Raw genomic sequence first — 27690 nt, 5'->3', positions numbered from 1 at the left:
GCTTTTTTTCCTGGTTATAAGGAGGCCAGAGACCAGGTGAGAGGTGATGACGGAATGTCTTTATCATGTTCAACTGATCGGCCAGTGCTTTCTGGAGACTTTGTACATGGGAAGCATCTCGGGCACCCTGTTCAGACCTGTGGTTCAAGCTATCTGTATAGTGTAATGTTCACCTTCCTCGTAGCCATGTTAAAAAAAAGTAAAAAGCAAGGGAAGTTAATTTTCAATATATATATATATTTTTTTTTTTAATCACAAATAGGCCTTTTTATTCGTCACCATTAAATGTTTGTATTTGAAACAGATTCTTGAACTGGGGCTCGTATCCATCTGCTCGCTCAGCTGGAGCACCTGTCACCTCCCCAGCAGTTTTCCCAGAACTGCTGCCCTCACCATGAAGCTCCGTGCGTTTTCCCAGTTCAAACTTGGGCTTCTTCAGCATTTTGACTTTTCTAACAAAGACATCATGAATAGATTGACAAGCCTCTTCTGTGTCTTTTCCAACGCTATCTGGAATCAGTTTATTGACCACTTCTTTCAAGTCATCTGTCTGCGCCTCTCGGCTCATGATTTCCATCGTCTTCTTCCGGATTTGGCGGGCCCGTTGACGCCGCGCATAAGAGGTCTTCCAAGTCGGATTGCTGCGCTTTTTAGTAAAACCAGCACAGAGGAGACGAAGCAAACCCCCGCGGGTAGTCTTGACGTCAACATGAGCTTCAACCCTAGCCTGCCGCTTTTTGACCACGGAGCACATTTGGTCACGGGGAAGATCCGTGCCATGGAAAGGAGTCGGGCAGTGTTTGCCCTGAACATCCTCCGTAATTAGCTTGAGTTTTCTGACTGCAGCTTCATCGTTCTGCCCATCAGCGAGGCTCACTTCAGAAACACGACCCTTGCAACCATCAGAGGCGATTCGGGTTCCTTGAGTTCTCGTGACTAGTGTGTTTCCAGTATTTCTTACATTGAACACAGCTGGCGCTTTCACATCAGACCAGTCTTTCTTAGAAAACGGGCCAACCACTTTCTTCTTCGCTCCCTTTTTGCCGCCTTCCGTAAGGCGCGTGTTCCTGCCCACCGCCGTGGCGCTGCACAGAGAGCCCAAGGGCCAACGTATGTTTTATTTAACCTAAAATAGCCAAGATAGCATTTCTTCAACATAGAATCAGTGTAAAATATTGAGATATTTTACGTGCTTTTCCCTTGAAATCTGGTGTGCATTTTATATTGCTGGCGAATCTCAGTTTGGATGCTAAATTTTCAGTGGTTCAGGTGAAACTCAGTCCTACCAAAACAAAGCTGCGTACACAGGAAAAAATATTTTCCATTTCTTCGGTTTTGAAATGTAAGCTTGAGTTAATTAAAGTGGAATAGAATTATTCATTTCTCAGTCACACATGGCCAACGGGATGGTACAGATCTAGGTGTTCCAAGAGATAACAAAATAAATAAACAAATGAGAGAATAAGATACAGTCTTTGCCTTCAAAGAGCTTCCGGTCCAACAGAAAAAAGGTTACACACCCACATATTAAAATGCAGTGCAGAGTGAATGGATCATCACAGGAAGTCAGAACAGGAAGTGCAAACCCTCAGAACAAGGGTGTAAACTCTCTTTTGCCTTGGTGCACTTTAAAAATAATATACACTACTTTAAGAGTTGCGATTGGACCCAGGCCTTCCATCCACGGGGGAGGGGTGTGCAGGGGGTCAAGGCCATGGCTGAATACCAGGCTGTTCTCTTCCTTCCCACTTACCAGTGAAGTAACGAGGAGATAGCGCGCAGCCCAACACGGACCAGCTCTGCGTGTGGGGGCAGGGAGGTCAGCTTGTCAGGAGTTGTCTGTCCTGTCTGTCAGAGTTTTCTCACTGCTGCTCTTCCCAGCAGGGCGGCTCCACCCTGGGCCAAGGTCACGGTGAGAAAGGCAGTGGGCCTCCCTCATCCGAGGTTTCGCTTTCTGAGATTTCAGTTAACCTGTGGTCAACCACCGTCTGAAAATGTTACGTGGAAAATTCTAGAACTAAACAAGTCATCAGTTTTAAGTTGAGCGCCATTCTGAGTAGCAGGACGAGATCTCACACCCTCCCGCTCCGTCCGTCCTGCCTGGGAGGTGAATTGTCCCTCTGTCCAGCGTCTCCACGCCGCAGACACGCCCTTCCCTTCAGTCCCGCAGTGGCCGTCTGGTGATCAGATGGCCTGTCACAGTATCACAGCGCTGTGGTCAGGTCGCCCTCACTGTACCTAATACTGGCCTAAAGCCTTTCACGTAACTTTTATTACAGCATATTGTTCTAATTGCTCTAATTTATTATTGTTTAGCTTTTACAGCACCTAGTTTATAAGTTAAGCTTTATCATAGGCATGTATGGGTAGGAGAAAAACAAGTGCTTCCAGGACTCGGTACTATTCGCGGTTTCAGGCAGCCACTGGGGGTCTTGGATGTATCCCCTAAGGAAAAGGGGGGACCACGGTACTTTTTCTCCTCCTCCTGGACGAGCCACTCAGGACAGCCCCTACTGCAGATGGGCCAGCTGCTGTCATCACGTGATTCAAACACATCATTATGTCACCAGGTGGAGAGTCCCGAATCCCACGTGACTGACCCCTGCTGGCTTTACGATGACTTTTGACAAGAGCTTGACTGGTCCCGCTTCACTGGAAAGAGAACTGTAGCTTTTCCAAAACTTCGGTTAATGAAAATACGCGGGGCCTTTGCTGGCAGGAGCGGTGACCCAGGAGCCGTCCCACATGGTGCCGAGTCTCCCTGCTGAGGTGGCCGCCTTTGTGCAGACGCTGTAGCAGAGAACAAGTTTAATCAGCTGGTAACGTCTGAGATGCACACTTTATAATAGGCCCAGCTCATCTGGCTTCATGTGTGCTAATTTTAGTGTACATTAATTACGGAGCTCATAAGTCCCTGTTTATTCTATTTCTTCTCCACTCCCTTGATGGCTGTTATTGTGTGGCGTGGAAAATAATTAAAATGTTGCTTGTGTTCTGCAAGTAACAATTAACCAAGAATGAATTCTGAAATCAGAATCCCATTTTCTTTGCCTTTCTCTGATTAATACAATGAGCACAATGTACTTGGAGGGCCATTCCTCGCTCTGGTGGACTGTCACACTCTTCAGGGTAGGGATTGCCAGTTGAGTGCCCCACTTAGTACACGTGTGTCCTGAGTTAAATAACTTCCATTGCTTTTGCCTCCCATCTCTTTGCTGACACGGAGACCCGTTCAGAGGTGACACACTCAGCCTTGGGGTCTGGGAGAGGAAAGGAAAAGATGGGCTGCCCTCTGCGTGATAGGCGTGGGGGTGGGCGTTCTGCAAGTTCAGTCTGTGAAGCCCCCAGGGGGCTTGTGATGGGCCCGAGCTTCCTCCCACACTTAGATTTCCAAGCCACTTCCAGCCCCCGCCGGTTTGTCAGTGGTTCGGCCCGTCGAGGAACAGACAGTCCCTTGGCGCGAGTTTTCTGTGCGTTCCCTGCTCACGGACAGGACCATGTCCTCGTTCAGGGTCTGACCCTCAGCTGTTGGGAGGCCGCCTGCTCTTGCAGTGGCGGGGAGGTGTCGGGAGTAGACATTTGGGTCCGTTTTCTGTTGCCTTGGATCTTGTGCCAAAGCTTGCCAGGCGCCAGAGCATGGGAGCTCCCCTGCCCCCTGGTCACCTCCTTCTCCCTGCAGGTGGCCGTGCAAGTTGACCTTTGCAGCCAGGCCATCCCGTGGCTCAGGCCCCGCTCTCAGCCCTGTAGGCCGCTGCTCCCTCGGCTCCAGCAAACCAGCCATTGTAAATGGCACTCAGACGAGGGCTTGACAATGAGCCTGTGCCCTTGGACTTCCTAGTTTCACTCAAGGGAGAAGGAGCAAGGAGAGGAGCCCCAGCGGCTCCACCTTATGAATAAGCTACTGAAAATGTTTAACTAGAAACAACCCACAGCTCAGGAACGCGATGAAATTTGGAAACTGCCTTTGAATTACAGCCGTGTAGGCCAGCCCAGTTCTTTCTTTCCATGGATCGGTATGAGTTAGGAATCAGAATCTATAGCCTTTGTCCTATTTTTAAAATAACCAACTGTGTGATTATATGTATGACAGTTTTTCCAAGCTGTGATTTCCAGATCCGGGAAGGAAGATGAATAGTTGCTCCCCACCCCACCTACCTCCTAGCTTCGCAGGTGACAGGGGACAAAGTGCAGTTGTGGACCTGAGCCCGCTCTACAATTAAAGGGACCAGATAAAGAGCGGCTGTCCTGATTATTGGTGGGGAACCCAAAGCACCATCGGTCGGGTCCCCGGGCTTCCGAATTCCATTTCCTTTCCGCTGCAGAGCTCAGCACTGCTCGGCTCTCTTCTGCTCTGATTAAAGCTCAGAGCTGTCCTTTTGCTCCTCTTCCGTCCATCCTCAGAAAGCCTTCCTGGCACAGGGAAGTTAGGAAGAGGTGGGGGCGTGCCGATGGGGGGAAAAAATCTCTGGATCCTGTTTCCGTGTGCAGGCTCTTCTTAAATGTCAATATAGCAATACAGGCATTTTCTCTCCTGCCCTCTTAATCCAATGCTCTCCTCTAGCAAAGCCATTTGTTTATAAATCAGTAAGTCACAGTGGCGTCAGCTCTCCCTGCTGCGCCCTGGTCTCTAGGGTCAGCTTCCCTTCCAGACTGGAGCCACGTAGGGCCTTTCTGTCGGGAGTGGGGCTTGTGGGAGAAGCCAGCCGGTGAACTGAGCCACCAAGCCCTGCGGAGGACAGAGAAATAAACCAGGGGGAGGAGAGTGGGCAGGTGGAAGTGCAGGCACAAGGACTTGGGGGAGACGGGGTGTGGGGGGGGTTTGGTGAGGATATTGGGGCCGCGCACCTTTCTCTGCCCTGTAAGGGGCCAGTTGCTCTACCCTGACTTGCTGGGTCCTTGAGGACCCCCGAGCAGCCGGGGCTTGGCCTCGGGGTAATTCTGAAGAGTGCCCTGTTGCTTAGAGACAGGAGATGGTGCCCGGAGTGAAGATAAGGTTGTCAAGGAAACCAAGCCACAAATTCCCTTGTTTTTCTTCGGGCTGCTGGACAGAAGAGTGAAGGATTTCTGCTCTGACAACTAGAAGAAAAGTCTCTTCTTTTCTGTGTGTGTTTTAAACAAATGGACGTGCTAATAGCCAAGACGCAGCCAAGTTAGTGCCCAAGTTGGCAAAAACAGGGTGTCGAGGTTTGCATTGTGTTCTTACACCCAAGAGCACTTTCTGATGCAGACAGAATTAAGCAGCCCTTGAATCATGATTTATTTTCAGATGTGGGGACCCCAGCACTCCACCCTCCCTGTCATAACTACTTTGGTTTCCAGATGACCTTGAAGCTCTAATATAAGTCTCACTGTTACTTGGAAGACAGTTTCAAAGTCCAGAAGGGAAAATAGGCAGACTATTCCACAGAAGGCATATTCTCCAAAACCAACCTTTTCTAACAGGAAACAGGCCCAGTTTTTTTCTTTTTTATTGACTTTATTGGGTTGACATTGGTTAGTAGAATTGGGTTTCGGGTGCACGGTTCTCTGACACATCATCTGCCGCACTATTAGAGTCATAGACTGCATCTATTGCGTCATCATCACCCTATTGCAGTGTGTGGTCCCCACCCCCATCAAGTCTCCTCCCATCACCATTTATCCTGCCGTACCCTCTTCTTCCTGCCATGGGCCCACGTTCATTAGGAGTCTCCGTATATCCTGTCACCAGATTACATACTCACGTCCCTGTCAGTGGGACCTGAGGGGCGTCACAGAAGTTATTTATTTGCCGGCTTCAGAATACCCACCGTTAATTGGAAGTGAGCCGGCGCGTCTGGGCTGCGGTGTCCCCTGGGCCCTACCTGGATCCCTCCTACTGCAGCCCGCGGGGAAGCCCGCAGGGACCACGGGGGCTGGCCCGCGCGTGGGCATTATGCTGTGGACAGCAGCACGGCACGGAGGCCCAGGAGGGGGCGCCCCTCTGAAGGCTGAGACGGAGCCCCCATCTTTGGGTTCTCGTTCAGAACTGACCCCTGTCTAGTTTCATTCCCTGGAGCCAGGTTTTTTGTTTTTGTTTTTGACTTGGCTGTGATTTCGCTTCTGCGAAGTGGAAACGGTCACTTCCCAAGGTGATTTGAAGGGTCCCCCCAAATGGAGGGAGGCCGCTGGGAAAGTGTGAAGTGCCATCAGCTCGCTGTTCACTCGGCCACGCGGTTGCTGCTGTCACAGGCGGGCCTGCAGGTGTCCAGACTCCCAGAACCTTTAGAGGTGATGGCTCACCTTTCACGATCTTAGGGTTGGTTTCGTCCCCCCAACTCCCGTTCCCATGATGGGGAAGAGCTTTGTGTGGCAGCGGGGTGGGATGGGGCCATCCGGTCCCCTCCCTCTGTGTTAGGTTCCTGTGGATTCTGGGCAGTTGACCACATCCTGGGAGTCCTTGCAGAACAGAGATGTACGGCCTCGCAGTTCTGGAGGCCAAAACCCAAGGTCACGTTCAGCAGGGCTGGTTCCTTCCGAGGCCGGGAGGGGGAGTGCGTCCTGGGCCACTCTCCTCTTGGCTTGTGGGTGGTCTCTTCCCGTTGCCTTCCTTCTGTGTCTGTTTGATAAGGGCACCGGCCACATTGGGTGAGGAACCTCATCTTAACCTTTTGCGTCTGCAGGGACTCTATTTCAAAATATGGTTACATTCTCAATCCCAGGGTTAGACTCCAACATAGCAATTTGGACAGGGATACAGTCCGGCCCACAACACCCTCCTTCCAAAAAGACCAGACAAAGGACTTAACTTGTCTTTTAAAAACTTGTACTATGAATACAGGGTAGCGCCAAAGCAGATTTACAGTTTGCGTGGAAAACAATGCAATAATTCGTGAGTAATAACACAAGAATAAACTCTTTGTTTCATGTGCTCACAACTGTAAACCTACTTTCGCCTCTCCCTGTATAAGCCAAATATAAACGAGTTAATCACTCAGATGGGTATATCGATGGCAAGACAATCTGTAGGTGACGTGAAGCCGGGAGGGACAGGTAATTTGTGGAATGATGTCCATGTGCTGGAGTTCTGATGAGCTCTAACAAGGTGAAAATGAGCAGAAACAGAGACCAAGTGGAGTCCTGAAGTCAGATCCCCCTCCCTAAGCAAGCGATAAAGGCATGTTCAGGAGCAAGAAGAAGAGTCTGTGTTTTCAGTGAGAAGTGTGACCATTCGTTCAGTCACTTACTGATTGAAATACTCGCTGCTCCCCACTCCACGGGGTCGCGGTACCTCTGAGGGCGGCGGCTCTGTCTGCGGTGGCTTGCCCGCTCCCAGAGGGGGGCGCCCTTCTCCGAGCCCCCAAGGGTAGAAGGGAGCCCCACACCCTTGGGCTTGCATGCGGGGCTGGAAACCGGAATATGGGACAGTGGCTAAGATGACGGGACCTTGTAGGCTGGAGCAAGTTGATACAGGTGGTGCAAGCTGCCTGATGTCCAGGAAGGGCTGCCTCGCCCTTGGGTTTGCAGAACCAGGGACAAGGGTGCAGGAGACTAGGTGTCAGCAAAGTGTTAGAAACAATGTTTTCACAGAATCGGCTAAAAATGAGATACTCTTATTTGTCTTGGGAGGTAGTGGCGCCCTCATCACCAACATAACCACTGTGTACGGCGCGCCCCTACTGTGTGCCAAGCTGCTCTGAAAACTTGCCAGGGAACACACCCTGGGGTCACGCTAGTCACCCATGCCTGCCTCTGATAGAGTACAGCCGGCTCCCAAGGACCCTGACGTCGGAAAACCCTCGTGATCCAGCTAATCACTCTCTTCTCCAGACCAGAGTTTGGAAGGAACTGATTACTTGTTTGTTAGTTGATTAGAAGTAAATAATTCTTTTGGAAAAAGAACTCTGTTCTTCACATCTCTCCCCTTAAACTTGAGCTGGGCTGTGGGGCATGAAATCTAATCTCTGCTGCCAGGAAGGGACACGCTTCCCTAAAATCCATTAGGCAACTCCGGAGTGTTAGTTTGGGGTGACAGATTTCATAGCTGTGCTGATGGCACGTTGGGTGTTTGTAACATCTCCGGAGCCCTTTGCCATGCGCAGCCGGGGAGAGAAGGGATTAGGAACCGGCCCCCCAAACCCCCAGCTGTAATTAACAGACCATCTGTAGATCTGCATCACCTCCCCTAGCCTGGAACATGTTCCTCGACCCCCGTTGCTTTCCTTAATACGCTAGCTTTGCTCTCTTAGATAATTGGCAAATGCTCTTCTAGCGAGCATGCCACTGCTCTCCAAATGTTTCACTTCTAATTAAGAAAGGGAATTGGATGTACTCGTGGCCTGGCTGACGTTTTTCTTTCTGTTCTTTCTCCTCCCTGGCGCAGGACCAGGGTGGGAAGGAAGAGCAAAAGAAATTAAGAGATGTTTAAAAAAATAAGTCTCCACCGCCACCAGTGATCAAAGCTGTGTCCGGGAGTGCACTCCTATCAGAGATGGAGGGAGGGATCCGCAAGTTCAAGCCCAGCCTGGGGAGTTCCAGTCATGGGTGTATGACTGCACTCTGCCAGTGGGCAGCCGCCTTCAGGAGTGCTCTCGGCCCACAGAAATGCAGGCAGGTGATTCTGGATGAAGCACGTGGGACTCTGAAGACCAATGTCTAACCGCCGTCATGGGCTTTCTGACATCCTGGTTAGGATAAGAGGCGGACTGCACATACAGAAAACCCATAACAACGGCTTCTCTCATTTAAAAGAAGTCCAGAGGCGGGCAGTCCAGCTCCGGCCAGGCAGCGACAGAGAGCACTGGGGACCGTACTTAGGGACACAGGCCTCTTGGCATTTTCTGCTTTGCCAATGGCTCTCGTCTTCAGAGTTAACCTCATAGTCCAGGGTTGCCTTGGGGACTTCAGTCATCACTCCTTCCTTCAGACGGTCCTGAGGAGGACAACTTCCAAGTCTTGCTTTGCCTTCTGGAAAGTTCTTGTGCACAGTGTCCTCTTACTAAAGGAGAGGGGGATAAAGGACACTGGAAGGCACACTCCCACGCAGTGGTCAGTCAGTCAGAGAGTCTCAGAAGCAGAGATGCACCTAAGTAACCTCTTGCCTAGGGCCCCCACTCAAGACCTCTCCCCACAGAAGTGGCCATGTGGTGGCGAAGAGCCCACCGGGGTTTGAATCCTGGCTCGGCCATGCACTGGTGTTTGTGGGCTGGTTATTAAACTCCTGTGAGCCTTCATTTCCTCTGTGCAAAATGCAGGTAGTTGCCGGCCACATGTCGTGGCGTTCCCACGGCCGGCGGTCTGCATTCCAAAACCAGCAGGTCACCCGTGCGGTGTTAAGGTTGTGCTGTAACCATCACCCCCTTGTGGGCTACCTGCACCCCACTGTCCTACGGAGGCTGCACCTTTCTCCTGTCTTCCTTCTGGAACCTTCTGAGTGTGTAGGATGTAATCATAAGACAGCTTTATATTCTGACATCACGCTCTAACTCCTCTGTTCATTCTCCCTGACCTGCTCACTCCACAGATCCAGGGACTGGGTGACCTGTTCAAGGTCCTAGGTACTGGCGGATCGGGGCCAGATGCAGGCGTCTGATGCAGTGGGATGTGCCTGCCGCTATCCCGCGTTGCCTGCTCATCAGGAAATGCTTATAAGATGCTCGAAAGCACCTTCCTGTGTGGCTGAGCATTCCTCTTGTGATCTCACAGGTGCAGTTAAATTGCTTAGGTGTCTTTATGTTAGATTGTGTCCAATCCTAGACTCTAGACTCTAAATCATTCATGTTCACATTAATTTTTACTATTGCTCTGATTTTAAACAGCAACCCCAAATGTCTGGGATACAGTGGTGATCATTCTTAAATCCACGGAGGATCTGCTGAAGGGAAAAGGCTGCCAGCCGTCCAACTGGTCGCCCCGACATGTGTCTTTCCTGAGAGATGGTCTCCGGTTAAATTCAGACGCCCTTGGGAAACAGCTCTCTCTCCAAACATTATGTTTAGCTATTTTTTTTTTCTGGGCAAAGTTTGGGCTTGGGGAAAAGGCAGGTTATCTAGGGGCGTGTTAAGTTGGCTGGTGGAAATAGTAACTCTCCGAAGCCTTCTGTTGTTGGACAGCTTTTCTGACAGAATTTCGTGGTGCATGCAATTTCGTAGCGTTCTAGAGAGGATGCTTTGCTTTCGGTGCAGGACGTTTTATGGCAGAATAAGGCGCTCGCATCTGCCGTGTCGCTGAGTTTGTCTCGCTGAGCGAGCTGAGCGCAGAAGGTGTGGGTGATGGAGTCTCCAGCGCCTCAGGTGCTTAGAGGATAACAGTGTGTCGGATTGCGAAGGAGGAAAGACAGAGGATACCTTCTGGTTTAAAAAAAAAATCCCAACTTCTCCCCAGGGGTTAAAGAATTCTGGAATGGGGATGGACCTCAAAGATACTGTGGGTCACACCTTTGTATTAAGAGGAACTGGAAGCTCCTAGGAAGTGTGACCTGCCCAAGACCCCACCTCTGACAGCAGAGCTGAGGAGGGAGAAGGATCGAGCCCCTGTTTTAGTTACCACCTCTCAAATACTGCAGCTGGGATGTGCAAAGATGCCTAGCCCCTCCCCTGACTTCTAAGATCCGGGTAGGCTTCTAAAGAAAATACTAGATCTTCTTCTTTTCCCCAGAAAATCTTTTCCAACACAGCTTTAAAATTACAGTCAGTGATATATTCTTTTCTTATTTTGAAATCAAGGTCGAACACATGTACAGTAAGATAAATCTTAAATCTCGGAATCTTTGAGCGTCTATACATCTCTGTGCCCGTTATTCAGATGAAGGTACAGAACAGTTTTAACAACTCAGAAGCCTTCCTTGTATCCTCCCCAGGCAGTACTTCCACTGAGAGGTCACTGCTGTTCTAACTTATTTTAGCATAGATAGGCTCTGCCTGGTCTTGAGTATCACTTAATGGAATCACAACAAATATTCTCCTCCTTATCTGGCTTCTTTTGCTTTAAGATTCATCCATGGTTGCGCTGCATTAGTTGGCTGTTATTATTTGTATTTGCTATGTAGTATTTCATTGTATCTGTATGCCGCCTTTTATCCGTTCTGCTGTGGATGGGTACTGGGGTGCTTCCCGTTTGGGGCTATGAGGAGAAGACCACAATGAATGTTTTGTACAAGTGTTTGGGTGGACATGTGCACTGTGTGTGTGTGTGTGTGTGTGTGTGTGTGTGTGTGTGTGTGTGCCTAGGAATGGAATTGCTGGGTGGCAGGAGATAGATAGATGTTTGGCTTCAATACACCAACCAGTACTGTTTTAGAGCTGGGAAAGACATTTTCTTACCATAGTATTCCATGATTTTTATTACTGGTGTTTTCTTCCTGAGAGAGAGAGAGAGAGAGAGAGAGAGAGAGAGAGAGAGAGAGAGAGAGAGAGAGAGAGAGACTTAGGATAGATAGTTAAAGCAGACTTCTTTTAAACATGGCAGATTTAGTACATGCATTTCTGCTTCTTCCCAAAATCCCACTGAAATCACAGTAAGGAACTTAAAAATTGGGTTTCCGTAAGAATGGAGACCTGGAGGGTGAGGGGTCAGCAGACGGTTGGAATATGGGAGGCAGATGAGAGAGTGGTAATTGATCGACTCTAAGAGTGGAGAAAGCCCTCAGCCTTTAAAAACCTGCAAAAGGGAGGCCACTACAAAGCCAGCCGAGACGTGCTGCTGACTCCTGGGAAACCCTGAGGGTCCGAGGCACCAGGCCGGGAGTAGAGCGGGCACAAGATGAGACAGCCAGCAGGGCGGGTGACTGCACTCTGTATCAGCAGCATTTAGGTCTGTACCCCACACCCAACAACTGGACAGTCACCTCTCCTGCAGCATGTCAGGGCAGACCTTTCTTATCCAGATGAACGAACCAGAGAGGCATCTGGCTCCCGAATCGCAGGAGAGGGCTGGTAGGAGAGGCAGGAAGAGTTAAAGATGGTCAAGTGGATGCCAGGAATAGTGAAACCAAGAGGAGGTGGAGCCTGTCCTCCGCGAGGGGGGAAAGGAGAGGACTTTTGCTGGGGCAACTGGAGGCTCTGAGCCAACGATCCCCCGACACCGACGTTTGGAGTCCTCCTACTGAAAGGATGGCCCATGCTCAGTGCCCCTGGGGTTCCGCCCGCCGCCTGATAAGCCACTTCTGCAGGGGGCTCCCGTGTCTGTGGGGAAACGTGACCGGACAACCCCGATTCCTCCGACTTCTGAGGAATGCCCTCCGTAAGGAAGATAAAGACCCAAAGCTAATGCGGAGGTAACAGGGACAAGGCAGCTGTCACAAAACAACATGAAAACAAAAAAAGATTAATTTCCTCCAAGGGAGAAGAAGAGGACTCTCTTAATAACAAAAAGTGACGACCAGATGAAGAAAGAGCTCTGGGAAATGGAAAGCAAGATAGGCACCTTTGAAAAGGAGGAGGAGTTCAAAGATGAAGCCGAGGAAATCTCTAAGAAGATGGGGTTAAAAACACACACCCGCACAAGGGTACAAAACGTGAGAAAAGAGGGAGTGGAGTTCCAAAATGGAAGAATAAAAATTTCCCCAAACTGAAGTAGGTGAATTTTCCAGGCTGGAAAGGCCTCCTGAACTCCAGCCCAGTAAATAAGAAAGGGACCCTTGCCAAGACAGGTTGTCACGAAACCTTAGAATGCCATCGTCTGAGTTTGCCAAAGGTGGGAGACAGTTTAGAGTCCAAGTGCATCAAACCTGCCACAGCAGAGCTTCAAGGCAGAGGTTTGGGGGGGGGCGGCAGCTTTCCGGTTCCCCAGCTTGCAGCTTCCAAAGTGCCAAAGAAAAATAATTTTAAACAAAGGACAATGACGCCTCAGTCCCCTTCAAAGCAGGCACCTTGGGACCTCACACCGTTCTCCCAGTCACCATCAGCTGCCCCGTCGTATTTTCCTGAATCTCATCAACGGTCTGAAATCTCGTCCCTTTTAAAGCTGATTTTAGTTTTGGGAACAGCCAGAAGTCGCAGGGCACCCCATCTGAGCTGTAGAGAGGCTGAGGCACCTGGGTGATTTGATGTTTTGTCAAAACCTCTGCACAAGCTGTGATGTGTGCGTGCAGCATTGTTGTGATGAAGCTGCCAGTCCCCAGCTGCCCATAGCGGCGGCCTCGGAATCATCCCAGAAGTTTCCGCAGAGGAACGTTCAAGCCTAACACAAAATCTGATGCAGATTCGTTGCTCTACCCACGCAGTCATTTTGAATGTGATGGCCACACAGTACACATGCTCACTCAACGGTGTCGGCCACCCCCGCCAACTAGTGCAGCTAAACCACTCCTGGACTCCTGACCCTCAGAACTGTGAGCTAATACATGCTCTCAGTTTTGGGGTAATTTGTCCCACAGTGACAGATAAATACTATGGAGTTGGACGGAGGTAAGCTCTTTGATACCCAGCTTAGACTCACTTTGGACTGACGCTTTGACTGTGCATAGAAGTCTATCCCGTCATCGGAAATCCTCTTCCCTGGGGATTTTGAAGGCGTTCATTCATTGCGTCCCGTGTGGTTGTTGATGCATCCCGTGCCTTTCTTTCCCCACCCCCGACCCACAGAAACTGCATGCGATAAGAAATGTTTATTGTTTTAAGCTGGTAGATTTGGGGGTAGCTGTCACTCAGCGATAGACCACGCAGAGAGGCCTCGAGAGGAAAGGAGAGGTGATGGGGCACTTGCTCAAGGAAGGGGCAGTGACGCTGGGGTCCAGGTGCCCTGCCACGGGAGGAGAGGGGACGCAGGGGCCGGGGTGCAGAGGAGGGAGAGGCAGCTGCGGGTGTAGGTGAGGACGGGCCCCGGGCCTCAGGGACACCTGAAGAGTTTTCCGTTTCATCTGGGGAGCAGGAGGACGTGAAAAAAGTTCTAGTTGTGCTTCACTTAGAAGCCCGGGCTGCTGCGTTTCCTCTTCCCAGACACGGGGAGACGCTGAGATCCACTGCGAGCAGCATGTGGTGACTGCTCCCCGGCGGCGCCGTTAGCTCCGAGGCGGATCTCATTTCCCCGGATGGGTGAGGCGCCCCTGGGAGAGCTCTGCAAACCTCAGGCACAGCTGGGTGCTAACGAACAGCGACCTAGATTCCGAAGGCTGCTGTCACCTGCTGGAGGCAGGAGTGGGGGCTCTCAAGCGCCCTTCCAGGCTGAAGGTGCCTTGTGGCTGTGTGTTGGCCTGTGTGGCCCACCTGGGGGTGGGGTTTGCAGTTGGCAAACACTGGGGTCTGGCTCGTGGTCGCACCGCAAGCCGGTGAAAGGTTTAGGAAGGCTGTAGGAGTCAGACTCTGAAGCTGCTGGGGGCTACGCTACACCTGCCCCGCAGGGAGCCGCAGCTTGTCCACCACGGTCGCTTACGCCCTTTCTGTGCACCCGATCCCATTCATTCACATCGAGAGGCAGCTCCCCCTTCAAAGACAGAAATCGATTACCCTTGATCCGTTTCCTTCCTCATCTGTTTGCACAGTTCCTTCTGTCTTCCAATCCTTTGTATTATATTAAAGAAAAAATTTCGTCATCCCAGGGGTTACAAACATAAATGCCTTGGTGGTCCTTGCAGTTCATGTAAATAGGGCAAGCCAGCTAGTAAGAGACAACGGGGAGGGGTGGGGCCTGCGGCTAAGTGGAGCTGCTTGCCCAGCTACAGGACGTCGTAAAGTGTGCCTTCGGTGGCTTCTCTGTGGTCCCTGTTCCGCTGGTACCCTGGGAGTCTGTGACCCTGTGTCTGATCGATGACCTTCCCACTGCTCTCTTCCGGGCTGTGCAAAGCCTTTAGTCTGGAAGCCTTGCTGTAAGTACATCCTCATTCTAGCTTCCCCACATGCTATCTCCAGAATTATCTTCCCGAAATGGCAAATATGCTCATCAGTCTTCCACTAACGACCTCTGCCGACTCACGAGAGCCTGTAGGATGCAGCCTAAACATCTTGGAGATAAATAGAAGCCTCTTTGTAACTTTCCCCAAATGCTCCATTTGAGCCTCGCTGTTTTGGTGTTGCCTGTGCATGCCTGGTGCCTAGCACGGTCCCGGTGAGAAGGGTCAGTACTATATGCCGAGCGATGAACGTGTTCAGGCGCGCACTGCACACTGGCCAGAGTTCATGCTCTCACTGATTGGCAGCGGGGTGTGTGACAAGTTCTGGAAGGAAATGCAGCCACTGCATGATGGAGCCTTGAACTCAGTGGAGGGAGACCTTTAACTTTGACATCCACAGCCTCCCTGACCCAGCCTGCGACTTTACCAGGTAACCCCCAAGAGGGATTATGGGAATTCCAACAGTGGTGCACAGTGTGTTTTGATGAATGGCAGTAGGAGACAAGGTAGAATGGTAATTAAGACTAGAGCATGGCCCTGGCTGCTGTGGCTCAGTGGATTGAGCATTGGCCTGTGAGCCAAGTGTCATTGGTTCGATTCCCAGTCAGGGCACATGCCTGGGTTTCACGTCAGGTCCCCAGTTGGGGGCGCAAGTGAGAGGCAACCACACAGTGGTGTTTCTCTCCCTCTCTAATAAAATAAAATAAAGAAAGACACAAATAAATAATTTAAAAAAAAGAATATAACTTAAAAAAAAAAAAGACTAGAGCATGTGCTCTGGAACAGGGGGGCCTGGGTTCAAATCCTGACTCCGTCACCTCCCACCTGGGACCTTGTGTATTGGAAAGCCTGAGATTCTGTGTGCTGCCCTGACATCTCTGAGTCTGAAAGGGCCTCTAAGCTCTAGCTGAGTCCCCTGGGCTCGTCAGCAGTGCCCCCCACACAGTGGGACAGGGCTCCCTACCAGCCAGCCCAGCTGCCTCCCAGCGGGTCCCTGCAGTCAGCAGAGCTGCTCAGACCAGCCACGCCACCCTCCCTCAGGAATCGATAGCTACCTCACCCTGTTGTCATGCGCAGCCTGCTTTCCGGGCCCCTCTGGTTCATTCTGCTTCTGAGTGCAGCCCCCAAGTGGCCCTGCATGGCGCGCGGTGTCCCCTCCGCTGGCCGTGAGTGTATGTGACTAACGTGTATGTGACTAACATGCTGCTGCAGCACCTGTGCAGTGTCACGTGTCCTGTGTTTGGTCATCTCATGCTGTTTAGGGTGGGGAGTCCCTCTCACACTCCCGGGTGGAGCAGGAGGCGGTCAGAACGCTGTGAAAGTGAATGAACCTCTGTGCCTCAGTTTCCTTTTCTGTAAACTGGGAGGTATCACAGTGCCCACAGTACAGGGTCACTGCGGGCAGTGCAGGAAATGCTGTGTATAATGTGCTTACGACGGGGTCCGGCACTCGGGACGCCTGTGCATTTGCTGTTGCTGACCTGGTGCAGCGGCTCTCAGCCGTGAGCCGGCGTCCAGGTCCCCTGGAGGGCTTCGCTGCCCCCACCCCCAGAGGGTCTAATGCAGTAGGTCTGGGATGGGGCCCAAGAGTTTGCCTTTCTAACAAGTTCCCGTGTAATGCGGGTCCTGCTGATCTGGGGACGCCACCTTGAAAACCACGAGCTTCGTGGGAAGATCTCCCAGGGAGGGGGCGCAGGTTTTTTCCTGGATGTGGACTTCACTTCCTCCTCTGCTCAGTGTCCCAGCAACGTAGCGCGTAAAGGTGACATGAGTGCAGAAGTTCGTCACTCCCTTTAGAGCAGGACTTCCTTCCTGTGAAAGGCTCAGGTCTCTCCGCGAGGGAGGCCATCCTGGCCAGGGAGAAGGTGCCAGCACCTGCCGCTACTCCTGCGGTGGCAGCTCTGTTCTCGAGCAGGGCCACCCACTTCCCTGACAGGTCCCGTTTGTCCAGGCCCCTCGGTGTGTGTTCTGGGTGTTTGTGACAGCCTGACCGTGGGCAGCCAGGACGGAGCCTTGTTCATGGGCGGCAAACCTCTGGGATTAGCCTGGACTGCGGTCCGTGACGTGCCAGTCTGCTCTCTGGGGGTCACGGGAACCTCTGACCCTTGACGGTGCCAACGCCCTACCTCATCTACGGGGAGAAGAGAATAAATGCGTCCTTTGCCCGGTCTGTTATTCCTAAGTCCTCATTGTGTGACCAGAGGTAGTAGCCTCCCTCGCATGTACCTGCCTTGCATCTTTGAATCCGAGGCAGTGCAAGATTTGTCATAGTGTTCCCACAGCCCCGATTCCCCAGCTCGGTCTTCCGTCCTCCGGGGCAAGTCAGAAAGCCGGGCTACGGTGAAATTCCCCACGCAGACACCTCCAGGCTCGCGGGACCAGACCTGGAAGGCGAAGCTGGGTCGTGCCCATAAGCGGTGCGTCCAGCGTGGCGAGAGGCCACCCTGCCCACAGGTCTCGCTCCTTCTCCAGACCTGCCCAGCCACCCGGCCCGCATGGCTGGTGTCGTCGCCGTCCAGCTGCCCCGGGCGTGGTGTTCTGTAGGCTCCCTGATAATGAGAAGGTCCCTTCTCATAACTGATGCGCGTGCTCCAGAGAAAGGGTGGCGTCTCATCAGACTGCTGCTTTTCTGAGGTCACCCAGGCTCGCCCGCAGAGCGGGTGACTCACGTTGGCTGAAGTGACCCGAATGGTGGAATCGGCCCACTGGCCCCTGTCTTCCAGGCCATCGGCCTGCTTCTGGAGTGGTGCTCACCTTGGTGACGGCCTGCCTGCTCTCATATCCAGTCACAAAACTGGTCTTCATCTCCCACGCCCTTTGCCCCACATTCTTCTTTGACTTGAGCTTTGAACCGGCCCGTCCTCTGGTGCTGTTCCTTGGGCCCCCGATTCTGGCGCTGGTGTGAAATTAATAACAAACACAGAGAGTGTCGGCCTGGCGTGGAGTAAAGGGCACCGCTCTGCTTCCCAGCAGTGGCCAGGACAAACGTGGAAGGCTGGCCTCTGGGAACGTAACGCTCAGGCAGATGACTGCGACCTCATCAGGGCAGAGAGAAGAAAATACACCAGAATGAGCCCGCTAGCCTTGCCACTCTGCATTTCACGGTGGCGTCCGACGCGTGGTCTGTGGTTCCGTCTCCTTTCACTCCGCTTCGGCCTCTCGTTCTCCCGCGGACCCGTCTCGGCACACTGTGTTCCCGCCCCTGTGCTGGAGAGGCGGGTCCCTGCCTCTGCCGTCGTCCAGGACTTACGCTTGGTTGGGAAGTGTTCCCTTTGTGACGTGCTGTTGACGCGTGTGGTCCTCATCAGTGCTCGGATGGAGCTCTCGCTTGGCTGTCGTGATGAAGGGCCCTCCCGCCTCTCAAAATGGTGTATGTTCATCTTATTCTCCCTTTTCTGGGGACAGGTTATTGAGCATGCCCCACGGAAAAGCAGTGTGGCAAGAAGAGCTGGACAACTGAGGGATGGGAAGTGCAGAGCAGGACCGGGTACTGGTCGTGTCAAGTCGGTCAGTTGCCCTGACAGGTTTTCTCTTCTGAATGATGATAAGAAAATGGCAAACGCCCGTCTTCAGAGAGTCTCCAGATGCTGATGCGCTGCCATTGTCAGAGGAGAGAGGTCATTGGCGAAAACTGTTAACGCGCAGAACCAGCAGAAAGGGTGGTTTCCGCCAGAAGGAGTGGCAGAGACGTGTCAGGGGGGCGCGATGCAGCGTGGATCCTGGCAGAGGGGTCACCCCCAGGAATCTCTGACTGAGGGGTCCAGGAGATCGGGAGTAAATACTGTGGGTCTCCCCAGCGGGGAAAGGACCCCTGTTTCCCGGGTCCAGGGGTGCAGTCACTGGGCCGTCTCAGGGCTGGAGGCACCGTGTTTAATAAACTGAAGGCTGCTCGGATGGTGCTACCTGCTGGGAACACAGTGACTAATAGAACGTGCCGTCCCTGTCCTCGTGGAGACTTACAGTCCAGCGGGGAGAAGGACGTTAATTAAAGGGTTATACAAATAAGCGTGGCCTTTGGCCGTGCTGGATCTCCCCGCACCAGAGAGGGACATGTTTTCCCGACAGCACCTGAGGGCGAGACTGGCCGGGGAAGGGGTCTAGGGAAGAAGGAGAAGGATGAGTTGGCGAGGGGAGCAGAACGTGCGAGGGGTGAGGGGCACGGTGCGTCGGGGTTTGCAGGAGCGCGGCAGCCACGCTGCACTGAGCCGGACTGGGTTGGGTTCTCCGTGTACTTGACTCTCGCTACCTGAGACAGGATCCTCAGCCCCAGGAGTCTGTGGGCGTTAGTGACTGTGTGACAGTCTGAATCGTTAGGAGGAAGGGCTCCGGCGAAGGAGAGCAACCGCAGAACCCCAGCCATTCGACCTAAAATGGAATTGTCCTGAAACCCTTGGGTCATGACAGCAGAAGTGACAGAGGGTGAATTCTGGTGGCACACTGCCTCAGCATGAGCTGATACCCTGTGCTGCGTGGTAAACACACGAGCCTGCCCTGTGCTTAGAGGCTGTCTCTAGGGCCCGCGTCCACAATGACCTTTATAGCTCTGCTTCCAGGGTCCCAGCCCTTAATCCGTCGCCCACTCCCGGCCCTTGCAGAAGGAAGGGGTCTGATGCAGAGCTGGGAGCCCCTGTGCGTCATCCCCAGTCATTGGGGAATAGCCTGCGTGTGTTCTAATCTCACAAAACACCCAGAACGCATCCCGAGATCTTCTGTTCTTCTAACAAATCGAACATTTTGAGGCGCGGGGAGAGGGGCTTCTTTCGGTATCTAGGACTACTTTCCTATCTGTTGAGAAGTCAAGATATGACGTATAAAATAAGACATATCTGTGGGAAGGCGTACGGAGCATTTACCGGTGAAATTGGGTTGTTTGCAGTAAGACAGGAACATAAGTGTAAACATTTCACTGGTTCAGGCTGTAGGTTAACTGTCTCGAGAAGCCAGACTCGGAGGCATCTGTCGTTGCAGCATTAACTAAGCATAGAACTCTCCACGGGCTGTTCTGGGGTGCTCAGTCTTACCTGAGACCTGCAATACGTACCCACAGAGTGAGTACCGCTCCCTCCATGCCAACCGTCGGCTCTGAAATCAGAATTGAGGAGTCCTGGTTGGGACTCTCAGGAAAGCTGTGTTTCCTCACGATGCGGTGACGCTTCGCTCAGGGATATAAAAGTCAGCCCCAGGCCAAGAAGAGAGGCTGGGGCGTTTGTAGTAGGTCTTCCGAGGCAGCTGTTTTCAGGAAGGGCACGGCCGACCCAACATTTGCCCTGTTGTTAAGTCGTTCCTCCTCGCTTGTTCCTCTGAACGGGTTGTCCGCTCAGAGCCCTCACTTCCTTTTGTCCCCCCCGCGCCCCCGCAGCACACTCGAGTCCACAGAGTATTTGGGTCGAAACAGACAAAGCAGGGGTTAGCCCTTCTTCACCTTGGCCTCTTGGTGAGCCTCGGGTGCACAGACCAGAGCGGCGGTCCGTGCTTGGCCGCTGCAGGAAAGAGGTCCTTGTAGGTGGGTCGCTGGGAGAAGGCCTCCCGATGTCACACACTCGGAGTGGAAGGGGATGAGGGCTACAGGCAGGTGTGCCCCACGGGCCCCTGGGACTCTTGCCCTGTGGGGACGGGAGCAGCTGCAGGAGGGCCGTAAGGAGCCCCGTAAGTGCAGGGCCGGGAGCGGGCCTGGTGGCCCTATCTAAAGGCAGTTCCGGGTTCGCACGGACGCTCGCCGTGGGCATGTGTGCGGCTGGGGACCACACGTTTCAGCGGGAGCGGCCAATGAAAGCGGAGGCAGGAAGGCGAGCTGCCGCGTGACGGTGCTGAGAGGGTGCAGGCGGGAAGGGGGTGGCGTTCCCCTTTCCAGAAGCCACCGTGGAGGGCTGATGGGGTGGTTGGTACCATCCGCGAACCACCTCTCAACGCTGGTGCTGGAGAAGCAGAAACCACACAAGAAATTAAAAAATACCTCCTGTGTCCCAGGATTAGGGGGAGGCTCTCTAAGCCAGCCCCCCTACAAATACCTTCTAAGGCTGTCCTACCAAGTTTCAAAACAACATAGACGGGGAACAGCTGGTGTTCGTGCCGGGAGCCTGATGCTGTTCATTCCCTGGCCCGAAAGTGGGTGCTCATCCGGTTCAGCAGGGCCGGGCGGGCCGCTCAGAGCTCCCTCAGCGCGGACACAGCTGGACGGCAGGACACTCTGCGTTCCAGGAGAGACGTCAGCAAAATCCTGCAGTGTGTGGACATGACCCGTAAAGAACTCCTGAGTCCACAATACCGTTCGTTACTGGCCTCTGCTTCCTAATCCTTCATTAGATGAGGAGGTAAACCCAAATGACACGTGAAAGGGAAAAGGTCTGGCTCTGCACTGGCCTCCTGACAGCCGTGAGATAAGAAAGCAGATGCCGCAGTGACAATGAGTAGGACATAAAACCGATGACCATATGTCATTCATACAGACGCCGCCTCAATCAACAGACCAGATGGGGCGGCTCTGACGGGGGCCCGACATCCGCTCCCACCTCCAGATGTCTGAGGCCATCGTGTTTCATGACCTCATTCAGTAATGAATGTTTCTGAGATAATTTGGAGTAATCAATGCAGAAATTAAATTAAATTACAGATGCAGGAAAATCAGGCTTGCCTTGGGGAGTAAATTCCATCAAAATAAAGGAAAACATCCGTGCGTAAGGGTAGACCCTCAGCTACAGGAAAAACTGCATCTCTTAGGCTGGCTGCCCCCCTGCTTGTGAGTAACCGAGTTTCACTCCGTTGGGTCGTCTGCGTGGATCACGGTGCCTGGCACTAGGAAGGCAGACGTGGCCCCCCCACACCGCGTGGCCGGCCCAGTGGCTGGGCCCCAGGCCAGCTGACCGGGCTGTGAGTCCCGCTGTCTCTGCAGAACTCTGAACATGGGCTTCTGCTCTCAGTGCCTGCGTGTCTTCTCTTCTTAGCAGGACGTCAGTTATTGGATTTAGTACCCACCCTGATCCAGTACAACCTCATCTTAACTAATTACATATGCAAAGACCCAATTTCCAAAGAAGAGGTTCAGGATAGATAGACCTGAATTTTGGGAAGGACACAAGCCAACACAGTATACTACTCCCTCGTGCAATTTATGATTTTCTGAGAAGGGCCCCTCCCAAATATATAACTCCTCAGGCCCCTCTCCCCTAGCAGGCCACGTGAAACCTGAGCCTGTTCGTAGGACTTCCTTCATTTGGCTTCCAGCTTTGTCCTCTATTAAAATGCAGGGAGTTCAATGAGACTGATGTTATTGTTTTCGGTCTCATTAAATACTGAAGCCCGAATGTGTTTATTTGGCATTACCCCAAATCTTAATAATAACGCAGTCTACAAAGCAGGTCCCCACGATCCTCACAGGTCCCCAGAGATGTAGGCCAGGTCAGATGTCCCAATACTACGGGAGAGAAAAGTTCGGTTGAGAAAGGTCACATAGCAATGAACTGTGAAAGTCAACTTCAAAGCCAGGGTCCATGACTCCTGGTGCTGAGGCAGGTGGTGACCAGGTGAGAGGCGGGGGCCTGGCTGGACCAGGGGCGAGCTGTTCCCTTGGGCAGGTGACTTGACCTCTTGGAACCACAGCCTTTCCACCTATAGAATGGAATGGATAACATCTTTGAAATGCTGCTGTGAGGATGGAGTTAAACCACGGGAATATGATGCTAGACATCGCCCAGGAGGTGCTGGTTCCTCTGCTCTGCCTGCAGGCGTATCACCAGCAGCATGTCTCCGGGTTCCACTTCGTGCCGGCCCTGCGTGACCCCAGGTGGCGTACCGCTGGGAAGTGTCAGGTGTGCCGGTGGTGGGGTGCGTGGGGGGTGGAAAGAAGGGAGGCAACTGGTCTAGGGTGGGCACCAAGCGGCCTTCCTGGCGGAGGGCGTGACCCCACTCTGCCATCTGTCACTTGCAAGTGTGTGTCCCGGTCCTGCTGTGTGTACCCACATCTCCCCCAAGCAGGGGGTTCTTGCCATCTGCGTTTCCCAGTTCTTCTCAGACCGGCCTGATCCTGGTAGCAGGAACCCGCGGCAGCCCCATGGCGTCTGCTGGGAAGCAGGGTTCTGTAAATAGCCCGGAGCCACGGGGGCCTGGGGACGGGCTGGTGGAGAAGTTGCGTATGAACAGACATGGTCATTCAGAAATCAGTGCTGACACCGAGCACACAAGCACCAGGCTCCTGCAGCAGAAGAGCCTGGACTGAAACCTCGGCTGTAATTTCTGGGCCTTCTCTGTGGTGGCTGCTTCGATCCCTGAACTCCAGACAGGGAGTCGGCTTGGTCCCTCAAGGCAGACTCTGGCCTTGGGCTCAGGGCCAGGTGAGTCCTGGGCATTGAGGTTCAAGGGTGGCCCGATGAAATGAGCGGGCGCCTCGCGGCCTGACTCCCCGCTGCTGCCCCAGGTGACGACTGGATCTGGCTAGTGTGGCGACCCTGTGATCATCCTACGGGATGTGGTCCCTTAGGAAAGACCGCTCCCTGGAATTCTGCCCGCCAGGCGGGCTGCACCAGCTCAGAGAGCTCACCGTGTCCTCTCGCCAAGGTGTGCCCAGACCGGTCGCTCAGTGCCTCCGGGGGGGCAGCGCTAGAGTTAGCCTGGCCTGTGTCCTGTCCCCAAAGCCAGTGTCTGCTTATGGAGAGGGTCACGGATGATTCAGACGCAGTCCATCCGAGGACCAGCTGAAGGGCCGTGGCCCGTGGGTCACCTCAGCTGCATGGAAACTGGGCTGCAAGGGACTGGGGTTTTGGGTGGGGCTCCAGAGGTGAAGGTGCTACGTGGGGTGAGCTCCACAGTGGGGCCAGACAGGGAGCTGTTGAAAGAAAAGGGGCAGAGAACAGGGCCGGGGTGTGGGAAGAATGGACACCCACAGCCTTAGCCAGAGCCTTGTTTGCTGTTGTTAGCCGGGCACCCTTACTCCTCGACGGTGGGTGCCTCGAGGTTAGACAGGCACGGATCAGAAGGTGGCGTAACGCAGGGGTTCTCAGCCTTCCTAGTACCGCGGCCCTATGGTACAACTCCTCAGGTTGTGGGGACCCCCAACCATAAAAGTATTTTCATTGCTACTTCCTAACTGTAATTTTGCTGCGGTTATGGATCGTAATGTAAATGTCTAATATGCAGGATGTATTTTCATTGTTACAAATGGAACATAACTAAAGCATAGTGATTGATCACAAAAACAATATGTAATTATATATGTGTTTTCCGATGGTCTTAGGCGACCCCTGTGAAAGGGTCGTTCGACTCCCAAAGGGGTCGCGACCCCCAGGTTGAGAACCGCCAGTGTAATGAGCGTGAGATAGAAAAGCGAGGCGACTTCGCAGGGCCTGAGCCTGGTGGGGAGAGGAAGAGCGGAGCAGGTGGCATCCTCTGAGCCGCAAGCCACCCTGGGCTGATGGGACGTGCCCCTGACTTTGGCTTAGAAAGAAGAATACAGCAGCCTAGCCTAAATGGCGCGTGCACACGGTTAGATCCAGACAGATGGGAGGTGTTCAAACCAGAGACCACTGGTTCCTGTTCAAAGAAGCCTTAAAACTTTTTAAAGGAAGGAACAGGGCTCACGAAATGGCCTGCTTGTCAGCAGCGGATTGGGTCACTGCCTTGCTGCCTTGATTCGTAAGGTTGACTGACACACCCAATTAATGCAAGGTTGGGAGTCCCATGCTAGGTGTGGCTTCAGACTGGTCTGTTTCTTTTTATGAAATGAAGGTCTTAGCAGGACCTTAGTGGGCTCAGGGTATTCCAGGGAGATGCAGCCTTGACCCATTTAATTACATGCTGCCATGGAGCTACTGTTTTGCTAAACGAAGAGCTGTAATGGAGGACCTGTTATTTGGTTGCTTGGAAACCGGGGCTTTTACTGCGCAAAGTCGTCACCGAGCCCTTCTGGGGACAGAAGGCGAGCTGCCAACAGCTCTCCCAAAGTCGTAAATTTCTTTGGAGGGAGGCATAAATCAGTGGAGCGAGAATACGGAGATTTTAGTGGTGAACGCCCCATTCCAGACCACCTGATCCCTGCCAAGGGCACACACCTGTCTGATCCCCTCTTCGGGCTCCAGCTGTCTATTACACAAGCGCCCTTGTCCGCCTGCATTTCCGGGGGCCAGGTCACCGCGCAGTGCAAGGATGGTGGCTTATCTAGAGAACAAGAGAAACCAGGAGTGGCCCTGTGACAGCTTACAGCCACAGAAACTCGGAGGCCCGGAGAGGTTAGTTGGAATCTTACGCAGCTTCGGCTTCCAAGTCGTCCCCACCGGCACTTCCGGCCTTGTTAATGTCATCCCTCGCTCTTGGGCTTCATTTTTTAAGTACCCATCCAGGCTGGTAGGAAGTCCAAGTGCCTCCCACCAGTGCGGGCTCCATCGGACGGCCACACGGCTCTGGGGAAGGTCGGTATTGCGGCCCCCAGCCCCCACCGCTCCTTGAGGAAGTGTCTGCCTCGTTCTGAAATGTTTCCCCGCTTTGCAGGTCAGTGACGGGGAAACCGCTCAGGTCCTGTCGCAGTGGTCCCAGAGGTGCCCAGAGCTGTGGGCAGCCTGGTGCCAGGTCACAGCCCATGCTTCTGGCCCCACAGCAGTGGACCCTACCCCGCGGCATTGCATGCGTGTGTGATGGAGAAGCAGGTCTCTCCCTGTCTGTAAGATCCGTTTCCTAGCAGCAGTGCAGTCTGGGGCGAAAGCGCGCCTCTCCTCGGGTGAATCTCAGGATAGTCTGATTGCGCCAAGGCGTGGCTTCTCTAACCAAGTCCTTCGATTCAGGAATAGGGATGCCTTTTTCCCTTCTCGTCCCCATTTGATCATTCCTTCTGTTCCCTTCACTCATGCGAGCCACTCCCTGTGCCGTGAGGGTGAGACATGCGATCCAGAGCAGAGGACATCCACGACTCATCCCCACTCCCCTTCTCTTTGTCCCTCCCCTCAGCCTCCCCTCGCCATATGGGGGCTGGTTTGTGTCACTCCCCCAGAACCCCAGATAGCATTGCCTCTGTCAGGGTCAGTCCTTCTCCACGTGGACTCGAACACTCACTGTGGCTTCCTCAGCCATGGGACATAGAAGACCCCCAAGGCAGGGCTGTGGTCTCCAACGCCAAGTTGTTCAGAGACCTGGGAGGGGGAGAGCAGTGATGTATATAAAAAGCAGAGAGAAAGGAAGGGCAGAGTTGTGTGTCACTGAGCTTATCTGCGGGTGCTGGTGTGCTGGAAAGTCCCGAAGGTCTTAGACTCGGGTGTGCTGCTAAGGGGACAGTGCCCAGGGATGCCAAGGAACGGACAAGTATGGCATGAAGCACGGGAGTCCCAGTGAGCCCTCACTGGGGCGGAGATAGCAGCAGATCTGGGGGGAGTCAGGGAGTAAAGTACACCCCCTTCTGAAATGACTGCATTCTGTCTTGCTCAGCCCTCCTGAAGGTCAGCTTGCAGTGAAGGGCTGCTGAGCTGGCCCCTTGCAGGCCCAGGGCTCGGGGCGAGGAGGGCGGGCCCAGGACAGTCTCCCGTCTCAGGGGCGTCACCAGGCCAGGGGAATGAATGACCTGGAGGAGAGAGAACGAAGCGTCTGGACACCCTTATTTCAATGAGAAGGGGTGAGGAGGCTGACATGAAAGAAACCCCACCCACTCCCTGCAGGAAAAGGGGCGTCAGGTGGGGGAGGTAAGCCCCCCTTTTTGGAGAGTGGGGATGAGGGTGAGGACTCGCTTTTGCTCTTTTTTCCTCCCTCCAGGCCTTGGACGCCATCTCTATTTCTTTCTCTGATGACTAGTTTATTGCATTTTTAAAATTAACAGTGTGAGACATTACATTTTCTTTGATTGGTTGCCATCTAAGAGATAAAAATCACTCTCTGTAAATCACACATTGATTTTTTTCTCATTTCTGTATTGCAGTGGGCCTCAGCCATGGCTGACGGGCACATGGCAGCCCAGGCTTGCTTCGTTAGGAATCTGAGCCCCGCGCTTCTATTACCCGGTGCCATGTCTTGTCCCCGATGGCATCTGGGGTGAGACCAGAGGAGGCTACATGAAGCTTTAAAGATAATCCCTCAGACCACGGGGACTCTGAACCCAGAGGCTCTGTCCTCCGGGGCTGGGCCAGGTGTGCTGTGAGTCCCGTTTCCTCCTCCGGGACCACTCCTGTCAGTTCTGACACGCCAGGGGACTCCCCGTGCCCACTCTGCTTCTGGTTCCTCTCCATTCGCCTACGGGTAAGGGCTGTTTTCAGGATGCTTTTTCAGTGAGCAGCACATTAGAAGTCCAGAACAGTGCCTGGCATGTAGCAAGCGCTACGTGATGGCAACTGTTGTTTTTATCCTCACTGATTATAGCCAAATTGCACATTTATAACAACCCCTTATGGTTTACTTGCGTGCCAGCCGGCCTCGGAAGTGCAGGCCCCACGTGTGTCTGCCACCAGCAGGGGTCAGTACTCATTTACCAAATGGATAACGTGTGGGCTGTGAGCTGGCAAGTCTGAAACGCTGGAAGGCGTTTTTTCCTCTTCTTCCAAATGCACAGTGCTCCCCCCAAATACATTATGTTGCTCCACTGGGCGTTTATTGGGCATTCCCCTCTTCTGGCCAATGTGATGGCATATCCGCTCAGGCCCTCCAAGAAGCAAGGGGCCAGGAAGGGATTAGATATGCAAGAGACTTGTTGGGGACATGCCTGTCTGGATAGAGAGGAGGGAGCTGGGGGTGGCGGGGGGGCATCAGCCTGCAGTGCAGGCCTGGTACCTGTGAAAGGGGGCGGGGGGGGGGAGGAAGCCCCAACTGCAGCCCCGTCCCAAGAATTCGGTCAGGGCAATGTGGAGGGAAGTCCTCGAATCACAGGGGTTCTTTTAAGAAGAGTTCCATGTCCCGCACCGCTCGGGCCCTGGCTGGGAGCACCGCGGGGCATTAGTCCTCAT

At 53.2% G+C, this 27690-nt stretch overlaps 1 pseudogene; it reads right to left on the bottom strand.

Moving 5' to 3' along the window:
* Window positions 1–268: 268 nt before the first annotated feature.
* Window positions 269–19145, bottom strand: LOC149998882 (small ribosomal subunit protein eS1 pseudogene; annotated as a pseudogene).
* Window positions 19146–27690: the final 8545 nt, after the last annotated feature.

This window comes from Furipterus horrens, unplaced genomic scaffold (assembly GCF_987537825.1).
Source record: "Furipterus horrens unplaced genomic scaffold, mFurHor1.1.pri manual_scaffold_11, whole genome shotgun sequence".
NCBI classification, from domain to species: Eukaryota; Metazoa; Chordata; class Mammalia; order Chiroptera; family Furipteridae; genus Furipterus; species Furipterus horrens.
The sequence above is the reverse complement of the archived record's forward strand: the minus strand, read 5'-3'. Positions and strand labels throughout refer to the sequence as shown.